Source organism: Cavia porcellus, unplaced genomic scaffold (assembly GCF_034190915.1).
Source record: "Cavia porcellus strain 051 isolate PalLab524CR breed Dunkin Hartley unplaced genomic scaffold, mCavPor4.1 scaffold_24, whole genome shotgun sequence".
NCBI lineage: Eukaryota > Metazoa > Chordata > Mammalia > Rodentia > Caviidae > Cavia > Cavia porcellus.
Window position 1 is genome coordinate 26,714,345 of NW_026947507.1, and position 15,817 is coordinate 26,730,161.

Sequence of the window (15,817 nt, forward strand, 5' to 3'; positions counted from 1 at the left end):
TGTATTGGAAGTGGTCCTTGACACCACAGCTTTTTGCCCAAAATTGACCCTAAAATCATGAGAGGAAATTAAAATATTTGAATTTGGATTATAGGATTCATAAAAATCTGGGTGATAGAGATAGGGCCGAGATTATTTAGCAGAAGCTCACAGCTGCAGAGAAAAACATAAAATCTGACTGACATTCCATTTAAATTCTCTCTCCTGCCAATAATAAAGTGGCAGAACATTCAAGGCAGCCTTTGGATCTGCACGGTCCATTATTTCACCCAGAGCCATCCAGAGCCAGGCACCATATGATCACACTCAGCATGAGAGAGCTGGTAATCAGAATTTATTAAGAAGAAGGCAATTCTCCCGTTTGTTGTCAGTCTGCCCATAAGACTCAGGGAAATATATCAAATGAACTGTCACCTCTGAGAAAAACTCAAGACACTTACTGAGCTCTTCTGTGGCAATATGAGCTTTGCTAAAATAAGGCTTTCTAGTGCTTACTGCTTAATGGTAGCAAGTTAACTTAATAAAAACAAGCTTGGACCACACTTCTGTTATTGAATATTTATAGACCAACACCAAAATATTTATGAAAGGATTTTGGAGGATTACAACCACTGTTCACTTAAGAATAAAATTCTATTTGGATATATTTTACTGATATAAATGAACATGAAGCTGTACATTTGAAGTAGATCAAATAACACATGATGAATGTGATATGATGCTGTTTCCATACTTAGAAGTATGACTATCATGGTGGAGTGTCTATGTGGACATCCACATAGAGAAGTATGTGTAATTAAAATAAGAGCTTGGACTGCACTATACTGCTCAAGTGCATTCATTTACTAATGAATTTCCATTTTGTTCCTGAGATCTTAAATTTACTGAAGATGGCCTAGATGTCCTCTTGAGCCAGTTCCAATCTTAGAGGACATTTAATTTAGGAGATAAAATGAGTTTTATCTCCTTTATTTATCTGTCACATAAGGTGAGACTCTTAGGATAATGACTGTTTTGTGTTTTACTTGCGAAGTTCAGATAGCAGATTCTAATGAGTATCCTGAATTTGAGTTCTTTTCTCCTCATTTTTTCTTTACAATCTCATAACCTTAGAGGAGTTTAAGATTTAAATTTTGAAGTCATAGCTGCCTACTTCTCAATGTGAAACTCTGCTATTTGATTCTTTTTCTAAGTCCTTATTTATTTAGGTAGTTTTTCATTAGAATTTGATTGGGAAAGGTAAAAGCTTATTTTAATAGACTTTTAAAGGACAATTTTTGGTTGATATTCATGGTGAGGAGCATACACAGGATTTTCCAAATGTCTTATGATCTCACCCATGCACACTCTCTCCCACTGTCATTTTCTGCCAGTGATGCACTTGGTAGATAAACTTACAATGACTCCCTATGGTCCCCTAGAGTCCACAGGTAACATTTGGGCTGATCTTGTATGTTCTTTGGGTCCTGACAAACTTTTTTTTTTTTTTTTTTTTTTTTGGTACCTGGGATTGAACTCATGACCTTGTGCTTGCCAGGCAGGCACTTATACCACTGAGCTAAATCCCTAGGCCGATAAACATTTTTTATAATGATATATATCTAATGTTATGAAATCACATAGACCAGTTTCACTGATCCTATCTAGGATCCTATCTGTTTTGCCTTTCACACTCCTACCCCCAGCACATTAAAGGCTTTCTTAGGACTGAGCAACAGAGCCTTTATTTCTGCTATTAGGAGCTGAAAAACTTTTTTGAACATTACTGCTTCCTGCTTTCACAGCCTTCATCTTGCTGACTTCTATCAGTCAGTGGCAGATTACAGGACTGCTTTCACATAATATAATGTATTTGGAAACAATAGGATATATTCTCAATATGTGTAAATTATTTAAAAATTTTAAGTGTAGACTGAACAAAAATACACACCAGAAAACATTCTCTTAGTAGCCTGGCTAGCATTTCCAAGAATTTCTAATAAAGTATGTATTAAAAATTAAGCTGTATCTTTGTGAGGGGGGTGACCAAGAATCTCTGAAAGTTATTAGATAATCGTAATACATATTTTTAAAAAAATCTTTTACAGGTCACTATTATAACATTTTTACTGTAATTGTAGCAATTATTTTCTTTATAGTTGTCTGCACTGGCATTTAAAATTACAGATTTTTTTGCCAATTGATCTTAAAAATAATACACTAAAATAGTTTTGAAATAAATTCAGCACTAAAATTTTTTAAAAGTTTAGAATACTTAGTGATTTACAAAACACATTTTTCTAGAAAGCATTTATATTCCTATTCATTTGTACAGCATATGAAATCTTTACACTCATTTTATACCAAGTATGCTATAGTTAGGTTGAAGTCAGCAGTTTTAGTGCATGTAAGGGTCACGAAATCACTTTCACTTATTTTCTCACTGACATACTAACTTTCATTTAATGATCATTTTGATTGAATTGACCACCAAAATTTATTGCAACAGCTAATTATAGGTTTTAACTTTGCTTCCTGAATTAATTACCTGAAAGGATCAGTTGATTTATTCATCGTTTTGGGGTGTAAAAGTTTTTTAAACAGTGTTTAAATAGTTACTATGTGATCTAGAGGTACCACGTACCTTAAGGTGATGTTAACTTTCAGCATCACCCCCCCCCCAAAAAAAAATATCAACTTAGCTTTCTCCTATGCACTCCTCAGTGCCCAGCACTGGTGCCTCCAGTGAAGTCGGGCTGTGCTGAGTGTTTTGTCACCACCTACCTTCCACTCATTTTGTTTTTATTTGTAATTAAAGCCTTACGTTTCCTATGTAGTACTTGTTTTTAAACTAGGTACCGGACTCGTATATCTAGTATCGTTTCACATTATATTGCTCTAAGAAATAATTAGTCAATGGATTCACTTTTTTGTCTTTTGAAATACAATTTACGTCTTTTATCTGTAGAAGGTTTAGCAGTGTATAAGCATATGTTCTCAAAGCCATATGTTTCATGTGATATTATTTTTAGTGGTGCCATATTTGACATACAATTATTGTTGATTGTACCTTTTCCAAGTTTTCAATAAACTTCCAGAGCTTTGGTTACAGACTCTATAAAATTAACCCGAAATTTGACTGACTTTAGTTCTAGCTATTGCCTCTGAGTATTTTTAATTTGGGTAACTGGATTTGATTTCTATACCACGTAATGCCATGACTTGAAAGTTTGTGTAAGTTTCCAGCTGAGTTACTGACAGTCCAATAAAAGGTAATTATTTCTGTTCATCTAGTATTTGACAGAAACATCTAACCCACCCTCTTACTACCATTCTATTTCCAGTAAAATTAGGAAGATTAAAGACAATATCAGGATGTAAGTTATCTAAAGAAACTGAAGTTGATATGGATTTTAGAGAATGGGTCTATTTGTGGAAGATGAGAAGAGAGGATGAGAAGTCAATCAATCAAAATAGAACGTACCTGAGTGAAAACAGCTGTTCTAAAGGGGAAACTAGACCTTATGGCAGAAAAGGGGGAAATATTTTCTTATGTATTTTAGAATATGGAAAAATGATCTTTAATATTCCCAAAGACTCAAACTTGGTAGTTATTTGTACAGCATAACAAATGTGCTCAATTTAACTCTAGGATTTTAGTAAATTGATAATGCATTTAATCAAATTTTGAGATTGATTTTGATATTGTTAAAAAATAGATATCACTAGCTTGGCAAAATGTGGATTTTGATTTAATTGCACCCATACTTATTAAAGTTTTGTGGAAATTAAATTTTCTAGATTTGCATAATTAGATAAGTAATTTTGAGTTTACAGTTACAAGTAGTTTTTTTTCTTTTTTCTTTTTTTTTTTTTTATACTGGGAATCAAACTCAGATCCTTGTGCTTGCTAGGCAGATGCTATGTGGCTGAGCTACATCCCCAGCTGAAATTTTATTCTACATGATGGATTCACCACTGATGGTCAGTGTGTAACATCCAGGTAACTGAGTCAGCGCGGGGCTGAGTGTGCACGGCCCACCTGAGGATTGTTGCCAACAACATGAAAAGGAGAGCTTGAGAGGAAGAAGTGGTGTTGGTGGTTCTCCTGTTGCTGCTGCTTCTCATAGAGGAGCTTGTCAAGCTTCTTTTCTGATAGGAACTTGGCTGTTCTCATCACCAGAGGAGCTTAGGACCTTGTGGCTAAAAATGGCTGCAGTTCACTTTAGGAGAGCTTTGGTACCTTTTTGAGCATCATTTTCTGGCTCCAAAGGGGAAGATGGTGTGCTGGTTAGTCTCTAGCGGAATCTTGTCACTCTGGCTTCCTAATAAGACCTCGGCGGTTATCATTAAAGAAGATTGGGGCCTCGTTTTGCTGAGGATGGCTGTGGTACTTTTCTGGGAAGCTCTGGTCCTTTCTTTGAACGTAGCTTCCTGGCTCCAGTGCAGATCCCATAGCCTGATGGCATAGATCTTTTATCCTGCTGGTATAGATTTTCTAGCTTCCATCGCTGAACTCTGGGCCTTCCTGGCACAGACTGGTAAAACAGATTTGCATGGGACATTGTCATGGGCTCAAGGACTGCAGCTGGACTTGTAGGGGGCACTGTCATGGGTTTAGTTCTTTAGCTGGAGGCATGCAGGACACTGCCATGGGATCCAGGCCCTCAGATAGATTCTTTGACTCTTTAGTGTGTGGACAGATTTCCTGCACTTTCTTTTTTTGTGTTTGACTCTTTGGGTAACTATTATAAAATAATCCTATAAATGATGTGTCCTGTTTTAAATCATTTTCCATGAAAACCCTGACTAATGCAGATGGTATTTACTAAATAATTTAAGGTGATTTGGGTATTAATTTAAGTTTTACATGTGGTACCTTAACATATCTCCTATCAATTTATTCATTTATGCTTTTGAAGAAAGTAAGCAGTTAATCATTGTGCTGTGTACTATCAATACTAAGTCTACTAATGTAAATCACATGTACCTACAGAGATGATTAAACAGAGAAGATGCTAAGATAGTTCTAAGAAACCAAACAAATGAACCTGGAATTTGGAAAAGAAGAATAATTTTCAAGTGTAAAACAGGAATGAAATCAAGGGAAGAAGTCTGTGAGTTTTCCCTTCCATTTGATGTGTGTAAAAACTACATTTATTAAAAAGAAAGAATATGAGTAGGGCAGAAAATTACAAATAAGACAGAAAAAACCCTAAATCTCTCTATTCAGAAGTAAATATTATAAACATCAGATGGACAATTAGAAGGATATTTATGAAATAAATTTATCTTATTATTTAAAGTTTTATATTGAAAAAAATATACATAACAAAATGTAAAATTTGCACTATATAACTAAGTCACTTTGATATTTCCATGTATATTTCCCATGTATGATGTAGAACACAAAATTAAACAATAAATTTTTTAAAGAGAAACACCTTGGGATAAGTACTACTCAAATAAAATAATAAAAGATCATATGAAATGACATTGAAACATTTACTGAGAACAAACTTTATTTTAAACATTAGAAATAGTAATTTTAAAAATGCTACACTTGGATAATATTTAAAGGCATTTAAATTGGAAACATTTTATTAATAATGTAGTTGTTGATGGAATCAAATACAAATTTAATGGAAAATTGAACACATTTTCTTCCTAATTAATATTCACATATTTCTTCCTAATTTCCCTTTTCTCATTTTCAACATTGATAGTTATTAATATCATTAACACTGTTTTGCTATTAAAATCCATAACATTTGCATTCTGTAACTTAGTGTCTACAATTGTTCAATAGTATTCCAGTAAATATATAGAGATACATTGAAGAATTGTTTTAAACCAATTATTTTACCTAGACTTTTCTAATACTGAAGTGTTAATATTTTCTTAATTAGTTCTTACAGGTAATTTTTTTCCAAGAAGTGCTTAAGAGTAGTATTATTCTTGAGATGAAAATCTCATGTTTAGATTTCAACAGATGAAAACACACTATTTAGAAATTTCAAGTTTCTTGGGAGCCAGGTTTAAATAAAAATGATTTTATAAATTTTCTCATCTATGGATTATTTCTAAAACTCAAGCTTCCTAGCCTAATGTCTCTCCCATGATTTTTCTCCTTTGATTTCAATATTCCACTCAAATGCTATCTTCATTAAATATTGTTTGACTGTCAATGTTAAACATTTTCTTTCATGAATTGCTATAATTGCTAAAATAGCTGGTAACTTCAAAATGCAAAATACAGGACACAGTCTATTTCTCAATGTCATATTTCACCCTCAGAACAACCCTATGATAATAAGGGTCTATTGTCCCTACTTTGTGAATGAGAAAAGTGGAGGGTGGTGTAGTAAAGAGTTTACAGTGGTGCACAGCTGTCTAGTGACAAAGAAAAGACTTGAATCCAAATTGACTTGAGTGCAAAGCCAGACCCTTAAATATGTCTCTCTATATTTTGTATCATCCACTTGAGTATGAAAACTTCATTGTTTTATCAGATAAATAATTTATTTGGATGTGATCAAATCAGCTCCTTAAATTAAGAATCTTGCTTTGCATGGTAATTTGTCTAAGCTTAATGCTCGGCGCTTTACCTGAGTTCATAACTGGCCAATTACTTGAAGTGCATAAAACATTTCAAAGTTAGTCCATCTATTACAGGAAGAGATGTATTAAAATCCTTTAAGATGGACTAAGCTTCTTGGTGTATATTCATTTGTACTGCAAAGCTCAGTGTAATCCAGTAAATCCAAATACTTCATGATGGTATAAACCTCACAGTGTAAACAGGGGTGGCTACTTTGGAAGAACTATAAACTCTGAAAATCTGTGAACTTATGATTCTATGACATTTGCTTCATTACAGCTGTACATGGGGAAAATTGTGCTAAATTAAAAGCAGTTTGTGAGGTGATTGCATCTGCAAACAGATTTTCTTAGTTTCCTGTTACAGTCAGTTTACAATGATGTAGATGGGTGATGTAGGTTTTGAGGTTTTTTGTTTGTTTGTTTGTTTATTTTGACTCTTTTTGCTAGGGTTTCTCTCCAGGTTCTTACTGTCCAGAGATAATTTTATGGGCTGATACCCTTAGCTCCATTTTATTAAATCATATGAGTTCCTACATTATTTCTTCATCACCAATCTAAGTACTCAATGGTTAGAAGTGATGAGAGAACAGAAAACATGTGAGAGAGACATGTATCACAGAAAAAAAGTCAAAGGAAACATTAGGTAAAAATAAGAATACTATTAATTAAACATGAAATATTTCTAGTAGTATAATTTCTATAATATTTGATTACTTGTATAAATATGATAACCAGAATTTAGAATTATAGCTATAAAATATAAGAAATACAGAAACCATGTATCATATTTTTACTCCTTGGTGCGTTTTATTTCTTACATGTCATAAATTTATACATTTTATATCCTTATACATTTCAACAATATATTCAGAATCTTTTCTTTGTTAGTTAAAAAAATAAGCTCCTTTTAAGTAAATTTCTAAAACTCTTCTTTTACATCATGAAATGGTTTAGCAAGTCAAACTTCTCCAATATGGAATATATTCCAGAAGGCTATAAACATCCTTCTTTGGATGACTTATGAGCCAAGTTCTCAATAATTTAGGCAACATCTCCCCATTCATTACTGTGACTTATTAGCAAAGACAGAGCAATCCTAAGATTGTGGGATCCCTACTGTTCTGGGAGAACAATCACATTATAATCACTTTCCCCCAGATTAGTCTGAAGCAGAGAGCTCAGCATAAATCAAAATGAACAGGAACCTGCAGAGTTACAACAGTTTTTTTTTTTTTTTTCCATAAAGAAAACACAGGGCAGGGATCTCTCACTGTGAGACTGATCATCAGATGATACTGTACATGATCAGTTCAGTAGAAACCGGGGAAATGCTTATGCTTTCACATGATCTTTTGAAAGATCTGTTGTTAAGTACCTTTTGCTAATGAGGCTAAGAACACATTCTTCCCCTTTTTTTCTTGACTGCTTTATAACAAACCCTAATTCTGTACATTCTCAGAGCTACACTTAGGAGATACAGTACGTGCTCACGAGAAGTTTGGCATGCAGCTGGTAATATCGAGTGTGATAAGACATTATGAAACAATGTGATTAGAATATTACAAGAACAAAAATACATATTTTTATATTTAATCATTAAATGCATTTTAAAAGAAGATATTTTGGAGGACACACTATTATTTGAATTGTTCAAACATCATTTTGGGTTATTTCAGAATTGATTTTAGTACTATTTCAATACTTAGAAGTTAAATGTGGATTTGATATTTATAACTAGCTAAATCTTGGACTAATGACATGTAGAATAATAGGACTGTTTAACACCATTTTATAACTGTGCTAAAAATATATTAGGATACTAATTAATCTGGAAGCAAATTCTAAAATTGAAAAAAATTGTTAGAGCACAGTATTTCACAATCATATGGATTTTAAAAACCAAACTTCACAAAAATCTTGAACTAAAAACACAGGGGTGGATTTAACTTAAATCTGTCAATACCTCTGGAAAAATACTTGCTTTACTGAGTCCTGGCTAGTATTCATTCTATATGAAGAATGGCATAAGTTTCTAATATCAACTGTATACCATAATGGAAATGTTGTTATTAATTATGAGAACATTTCAATAGTTACATGTCAATGATATTTTCTGTACAATACTTAAAATATGGTTTTAAATGTATTTTTTGGTTCATTTTAAGTTAATAAAGCTTTTAGATATGCTGATCCAGTAGTTTAGTCACTGGAAGTTCAAGTTATTTGGGAATACAGAGATACTACTTTTACATTTTTGCTATTCTGGTGATAAATAAAGCCTTAAACATTTCTATAGTTTTTTCAGAATAAATATCACTGACATATTTCTGGCCTATGTGTAACATAATTGGCTCAGGAGGATACTGCAAACATAATGAGTATAAAGAGGAATTGTTTAAAGAAAAAAACAACTGGAATACATTGATTTAACTTCTGTATCAGTTTTTGGCTTTATTCTTGCTTGCCAAGAGACTATATAACAGTGAATTCTTTTTGGGAGGGTGGAATGGGGGATTGAACTCTTGACCTAGCGCTTGCCAGGCAGGCACTTACGCCGCTGAGCTAAATCCCCAGTCCCTGAATTCTTAGATATAGAAATGAAAAACAAGATTCTTTCTTCACTTGTTCCATCTACATGAATTGTATACTGCCAAAAATTCCAAATCCAGTAGTTCAGATTTTTGATGGTCCATCTTGATTGTCAGCTTTGCTGGATGGAGAAACACCTCAGTGGAGGCACACTTCTGGTGCTGTCTGAGAGTTTTCCGGAGATGATTTGCATGTGAGTTAGCTAGTTAAGCAGAGGAACTTTCCCCAAAAGTGAGCCTCTTACCCAAGCAGTGGAGGCCTGGATGGAGCAAATGTAGAGAGAAGCCTGCAATGTGTGCTCTCTTTCTTCCTGATCCTGGTGCCATGAAGCTGGCAGCTGTCCTTGGCAGGGTCCTTCCACAATCTTCTGTCGTGGAGCCAGCCCAGGACTCAAAACAATCACACATCAAACTTTCCTCCTTTAAATCATTAATCTCTTATATTTAGTTACAGTAATGAAAAACTGATAATTCAAACCCTATTATGTAAAATTCAGCTTGTATCAAATATTATTTTTTAATTCTGCATCTGTATAACATGTAGACTTGTTTTGTTGCACATTTATTTTTATCTCTTAAGTTTTACAATTCCATAGGGCATTACTTTTAGTTTTCCTTGATTTTCAAAGCACCTAATGTATTGCTTTAGGTATAATGTTGGCTTAAAGAATCAAGGAATTCTTATAAAGTATATAAATCCATGTCTCACTGTGATGCCTTTAGTGTACCCAGTGAATTTCACAATTTACTATTCATATGAGTGATTACGTTCTAAGCATGTTTACCTGAACTTTCTTGGTAATCATCTCAGCAGTCTTGTGAGACTGATATAATTAATCTTATTTCACTCATAAGGAGCACATTAGGCTGAGTAAGTTGTTTATAACCACATAGGTACTATGTCATGAAGCTAAGACTGAAATCTAAATTTCACTGTATGGTTAATTCTCTTTCCATTGTAGCTTTAATTGATGTAAAATAAAATAAAATGTATGACTAAAGTATTTATTATCTTTGTGAGAGAAATAATATTTTCTTTTGCAAAGGACCCTACAGGCAGAAACATTTGAGAAACACTTGCTCTTACATTGATATCAGTTCAAAGAGAAAGAAGTGTGTGTGTGGAGAGCAAAGGAAGGGAGAAAAGAGAAAGGAGAGACACACACACACACACACACACACACACACAGAGAGAGAGAGAGAGAGAGAATCTTTTGGCTTGGTTGCCAAAATGCATTTAAGTACATAGAATCTAATGTTTAATTTCAATTTATGTTTTGTTCACTTTTCTCTCATTGTTGAGACACCCAAAATGAAGGAAGGAAAGGTTTAGTTAGCTCACTGTTTGTGGAGGTTTCAGTGCATAATCAGTTGGTTCCAAGGCAGAGTGGCATGGCACAGGGGCAACACTTAGAGACAGCAACCAGCCAAATCAGTCAAAGCAAAAAGTTGTGGTGGGGAGAACAAGCCTCTTCTCCTCCCTTATACTTACACAGGCCACCATCCCCCCTTCCAAGGTGTATGTAGCACCACAAAAATCTCCTTGCGCTTCTCTTGAGGATATTCACAAAGCAAGGATCCTGGTTCCCTGCTGAGTCTCTCTGTTAACCTCTTAAACTTCTCAAGTTGACACAGTCTATCAGCCATAACAAGTTACTCACAGAAACTCAATATTCCTAAATACATATTTATTGGGACACCTTTTTGCTGGCAATATTTTTGGGGAGTACAAGAAACAGGGCTGTGCCAAGATGTGATAATCTAACACAAAGAAAGTGCATGGGCTGTCTGGCTGTTCCATGAATTAATTAATGGCAGCAGAGTTCTAAAGGAATAAGAGAGACATTAATCTTTATTTTTTCCAGTCCTTTAGCCTCAGCAAAGGCTCTTTAGGGAGACAGAGTTACTGGGAAGGGCTTTTTGTGAACTTAATTTCAAGGACAATACCATTTCAACTTCCATCTGGGTTATTTGCAAAGGAAATATGTTTATATTATCTAATGAAAACAAAATTCTTGAACTCATGCCTATTTTATCAGTACTGGCAGAGTTAGTCATAGTAAGATAGGTTTAGTCATATTACTTTTTCAAATTGCTGCAGATATATTTATAATATGAGCCAAATGCTAAATTAACTACTGTGAAGCCCATATAGTTTACTAGTTAGATGTCAAGGAATTTAAGAGAGAAAATGGGAGATCTAATTTTATCCCCAAGTCTTTTACCATTAAGATCTCAGAATGTCTTCACTAACATAATTTCACTATTCCGGGAAACAGTTTCCAGGAAGTCATAATTAAAATCACTTTGGCCTTTTAAGTTATAAAACCTAATGTGATTGGAATAAAGTACAAAGCATCAAATGTCACTTACTTTCATGGCTCAAGATGTGTAATTTCTGATCCCTGAAACCTGTGAATGTTATCTTTACATGGCAAAATGGGTACAGTTAAGTATCTGGAAATAGTTTATTTTTGATGTGGTCATAAATGTGACTCCTAGTGTCTTTACAGGAGAGGGTAGGAGGGAGATTTGAATACTAAAAAAGAGGGCAAAACAGTGATGAAAGCAAGATTCTGTGTTTCTGGGTTGGAAAATGAAGAAAGTCAGTGTCACCTAGGGAATGCAGGGGGCCCGTGAAAGAGACAAAGAAGCCATGTCTGCGTTTGAGTCTCAAGAAAGAAACTATCCTGTTGGATACCTCATTTTTGCCCTAATGAAAATTAACTTTAAAATTTGACTTCCAGGGTTATAACAGCATAAACTTTGTTTGTTTAAGCCTTCAGTTTGTCATAATTTGTTACAGAAAAGTAATACATTCACTATAAAATTTTTGTTTTTTAGCCATTCTTAACTGCTTACATGACAAATTTGTGCAGTCCCTAAGTAAGTCCCCTCTATCCGCATGAAAAGGTGTGTGTACACCTGGGATAGATGAGAAGGGAAAGGAAAGTAGTAATGAGGAAGTACTGTTTAAAAGTTCAGAAAATTAAAAAAAAAATCACATCTTTAAATGAAAATAGACCACTTCAAATACACCATTCGGATGGACATCTTTAAAATGGAAATAAATAGGCATCAGAGTTCTCTTCCATAAAATAAAATGTAAGAAGGCATTTGATTCTATTCAGGATCCAGGGGAAAGACGTCTAGGACTCACAGACTTTAAATTATTAGTAAAACCACACTTTAAAAGAAAGCTAAAATGAAAAGCATCAGTTACAGATCTTCTGGAATGAAATGAAGTGGATGCTAGTTTGGGAAGGAGGAACCTCTGGGGTGAGGAGGTGGAGTCCTCCTGAACAGAATCAGGGGTTCTTGCCGAAGGCTTGCAGGAGGGACTCTGACCCTTTCACCCTGTTGTCTTCAGCTGTGTGCGGACACAGCAAGGGGACAGAGTGTTTAGGGTACAGTCCTAAGCAGAGACAGCACCTACTGGCAATCTTGATTCTGGGTTTCCCTTTGGAAAATTCTAAGGAATTTTAGAAAGTGGAGTTTTTAATGACGACAGTGAGGCTGAAACTGAGAAAAACCATGTTAAAATTATTTTCCCCAGGCAATGGCATTGCGAATTTTAAGCTATGTCTGTTAGATTTGAACAAACAAGCAAATGTACTTCAGATACTGATAAGACGATTGGATATTCTGAAAGTATTTGGTCCCAAATAAATACTTGTTCTCTATAAAGATACTCACACTATCTTCACAGTGGAGAACTCAGCATGACACCGGCATAACTAAATACACTGTAATTAAGTGACTGTCACCAGGAAAGATGGGGCAGAATCATGTACTTGCTGACAGGATGGACTTGAGAGGGCACACTGCATATGTATGCTTTTCCCATACATATGATCCTCAGCATCATAAAGAAAAGTATCAGCCTGACTCAAATTGAAAGGTACTTGGCACAAAATTGATGAGTACTCCTCACGAGTCTCAAGGTCATAAAATACAATGCAAAGCTTGAGAAACTGTCACAGATCAGAGGACATTAAGAGACTTAACTACTAAATGGACCATGGGATCCCAGATTTTTTCCTGGGGTAGAAAAACAAAGGAATATATGCAGAAAATTGGGCATAATCTAAATTGGATCTATTATTTAGTTAATAGCCCTATGCATATGCTAATGTCCTAGTTTTGATGACTTTGGCATGATTATGTAAAATGTAAACATTGGGGAAAACTGAAGACAATTTAACTGGGAATTCTAAAATATTTTTATATGTCTTCTAAAAAATTCTCCAAATAAAATGTTAAAAATAGTTTTACTTGCAAATCTAGCATCACAAAGCCAAAGAGCACACATTGTTAAATCAGAAATTACTACAATGGCTTGAATTTAGTCTTAGACAATAATGTGATGAAATGGTGCTCTAAAGGTCACAACTGGATGATTCGGATATAGAATTGGACTTGGGAATCATAATGGCGTGTAGCAGGAAGCAGATAGTTCACAACTACTTTTTGCTCTTCTTCTTGTTTTTATTTTATGGAAAAAAATAAAACAAAATTTCATAACAAAGTAATGGGAGAATAACAATGGTTAATACATGTTGATATCTTTAAAATAGTTCCTCAGACTACAAGATATTGGCATAAAAATTTCTCGAATCAATATGAGCACAAGCCTTCCTTTTTAATGAATTGAGACACTATATAGTATTAACTGACTTACATTTCCCCCCTTTTCTCTGCCATCCTTAACCCTTTCACTCATCCTGTTCCTTTTTCCTTTTGAACAATTTAGAGCTCAGTAGCACAGCGCCTGCCTGTCAAGTGCAAGTTCCTGAGTTCGATTCCTGGTGAAAAATAAAGAAAGAAAGAAAGAAAGAAAGAAAGAAAGAAAGAAAGAAAGAAAGAAAGAAAGACCAAAAGACAAAAAACAGCAATTTTTTCCCTCTTTTTGAAAGAACAAATCACACAAAGGAGAGGACCAGAGGATTCCAAAGATTAAGTTGAATAAATCTGTAAAGGGAACTTTCAGAGAGAACAAGATTATGGGCAGAATTATTATGCTAATAATAGATTAATTACGATGTGGAAGTAGCCTGTTGCACACCCTGCTGTACTGAAATGATTGAAAGTCTCATGGGGGAATCCACCTCTGTAGTACATAGTTGATATCTCATTCTGAGGAAAAGCAGCTCTTGTAGATCAAACTGAAACGAGGGAAGAATAAACTACACCACAAAAAAGCTAAGCATATAAAAAATCTTATCTTACCTACTTGTCTATGTCAGAGAGAGACACAGCTCAGTTAAAAACGCGACTTAATGTGGTAAAAATTAACCAGATGCTTTTGATTACAGTGTTACTTGACCACACTAAAAAGTCTGCTACTCCTATATTAATGATTAATTTTTATACCAAATTTTCAATTACTGTACACAAATTTTTCTTTGAATAACTCATCAGTGCACAATCAGAAAAGAAAGAAACCTAGTTTTTAAAAAAATAGGTCATCTATTTCATATTGTTATGTTAGACGTAATTGATCAGATTACAAGATCTAGGCATAAAAGCTGATCGAACAATGACAGCACAAACTGTTCTTTTGATGAGCTAACAGAGATTAGTAGTATAGTTATCTATCTTGCACACATATACTTATATACAGTTACATGTGTGTACCTACATAAGAAACTGAAAGAGTAATAAAATCCAAAATGTACAATAGATACAGTGTAAATGGAAGGGAAAGAAAGGCTCAAAAGGAAAGAACAACTGGGACAGGAGACAGGAGGAATGGAAGAAAAGAAACCTAGTTCTTAAAGCAGCACCCTGGCATCTTTCAGGAGGAGAAAATAGAACCTTATAGCCTAGAAAGGACAAACACATCTATTCTTTCACATTGTTACCAGATGGATTGTATGTGATCCAGTGACTTTGGTGAGTGTTATTTAATAGCTAACGCAACATTTTTCTAGAAATCATTTCCATCTGTGAATCATTCTGGTTGCTCCATATCAATATTACATATACAAAAAAGACCAACTACACTAATTCATGAAATTAGAAGATGCTGAACATCTTAAAGGAAAACCCGGCATGTTCATGGGCAGTCATGCTGATACTCATATTAGGTGCATAGAAATATCAGAACTACAGGGGAACTGGATCCTAAGGAGTTTTACTGATAAGTTGCAAGTTTACTGCACAAAACTCCCCATTTCAGAACCACTAACTTCCCTATCATGGAGGGTACATGGATTGAACTCTTTTCCACTGTGGAAGGACTACTGCATTCACCGTGCATATTTTCTTTTCTATATATAAGCCACACGCTTGATTAAACACCCAGCAGTAGGTTCATTAGGCAATGAAAGGTACACAGAAGGTACGTGTGCCTCCAGGTACCAACATCTCTAATGTTTAGTGGCTTTGTCTGTTTTCTTAATTATTCTTTAAAAATGACATTTTTGACTGGCTGCTAAATGAATGCCTAGAAAACCTTGTACACACATTCAGTATCTCAAAAGACTTGACCCATAATTCAAGGTGATTGTCATTGTAGTGATGGCAACAACAAGAGAATAACCTATCTATAAAATACATGATTTACATATTTTAAAAATTATTAGTTCATAGTTTTTAAAGTGATATGTTTACTGCTTTAAAGGACTTTCTTTTTTATTCCCAAC

At 34.4% G+C, this 15,817-nt stretch overlaps 1 protein-coding gene across 4 annotated transcripts in view; it reads right to left on the bottom strand.

The window, feature by feature from the left end:
• Positions 1-15,817, bottom strand: part of Anxa10 (annexin A10) — a 478,482-nt gene that overhangs the window by 43,764 nt on the left and 418,901 nt on the right. The window lies entirely within an intron of this gene.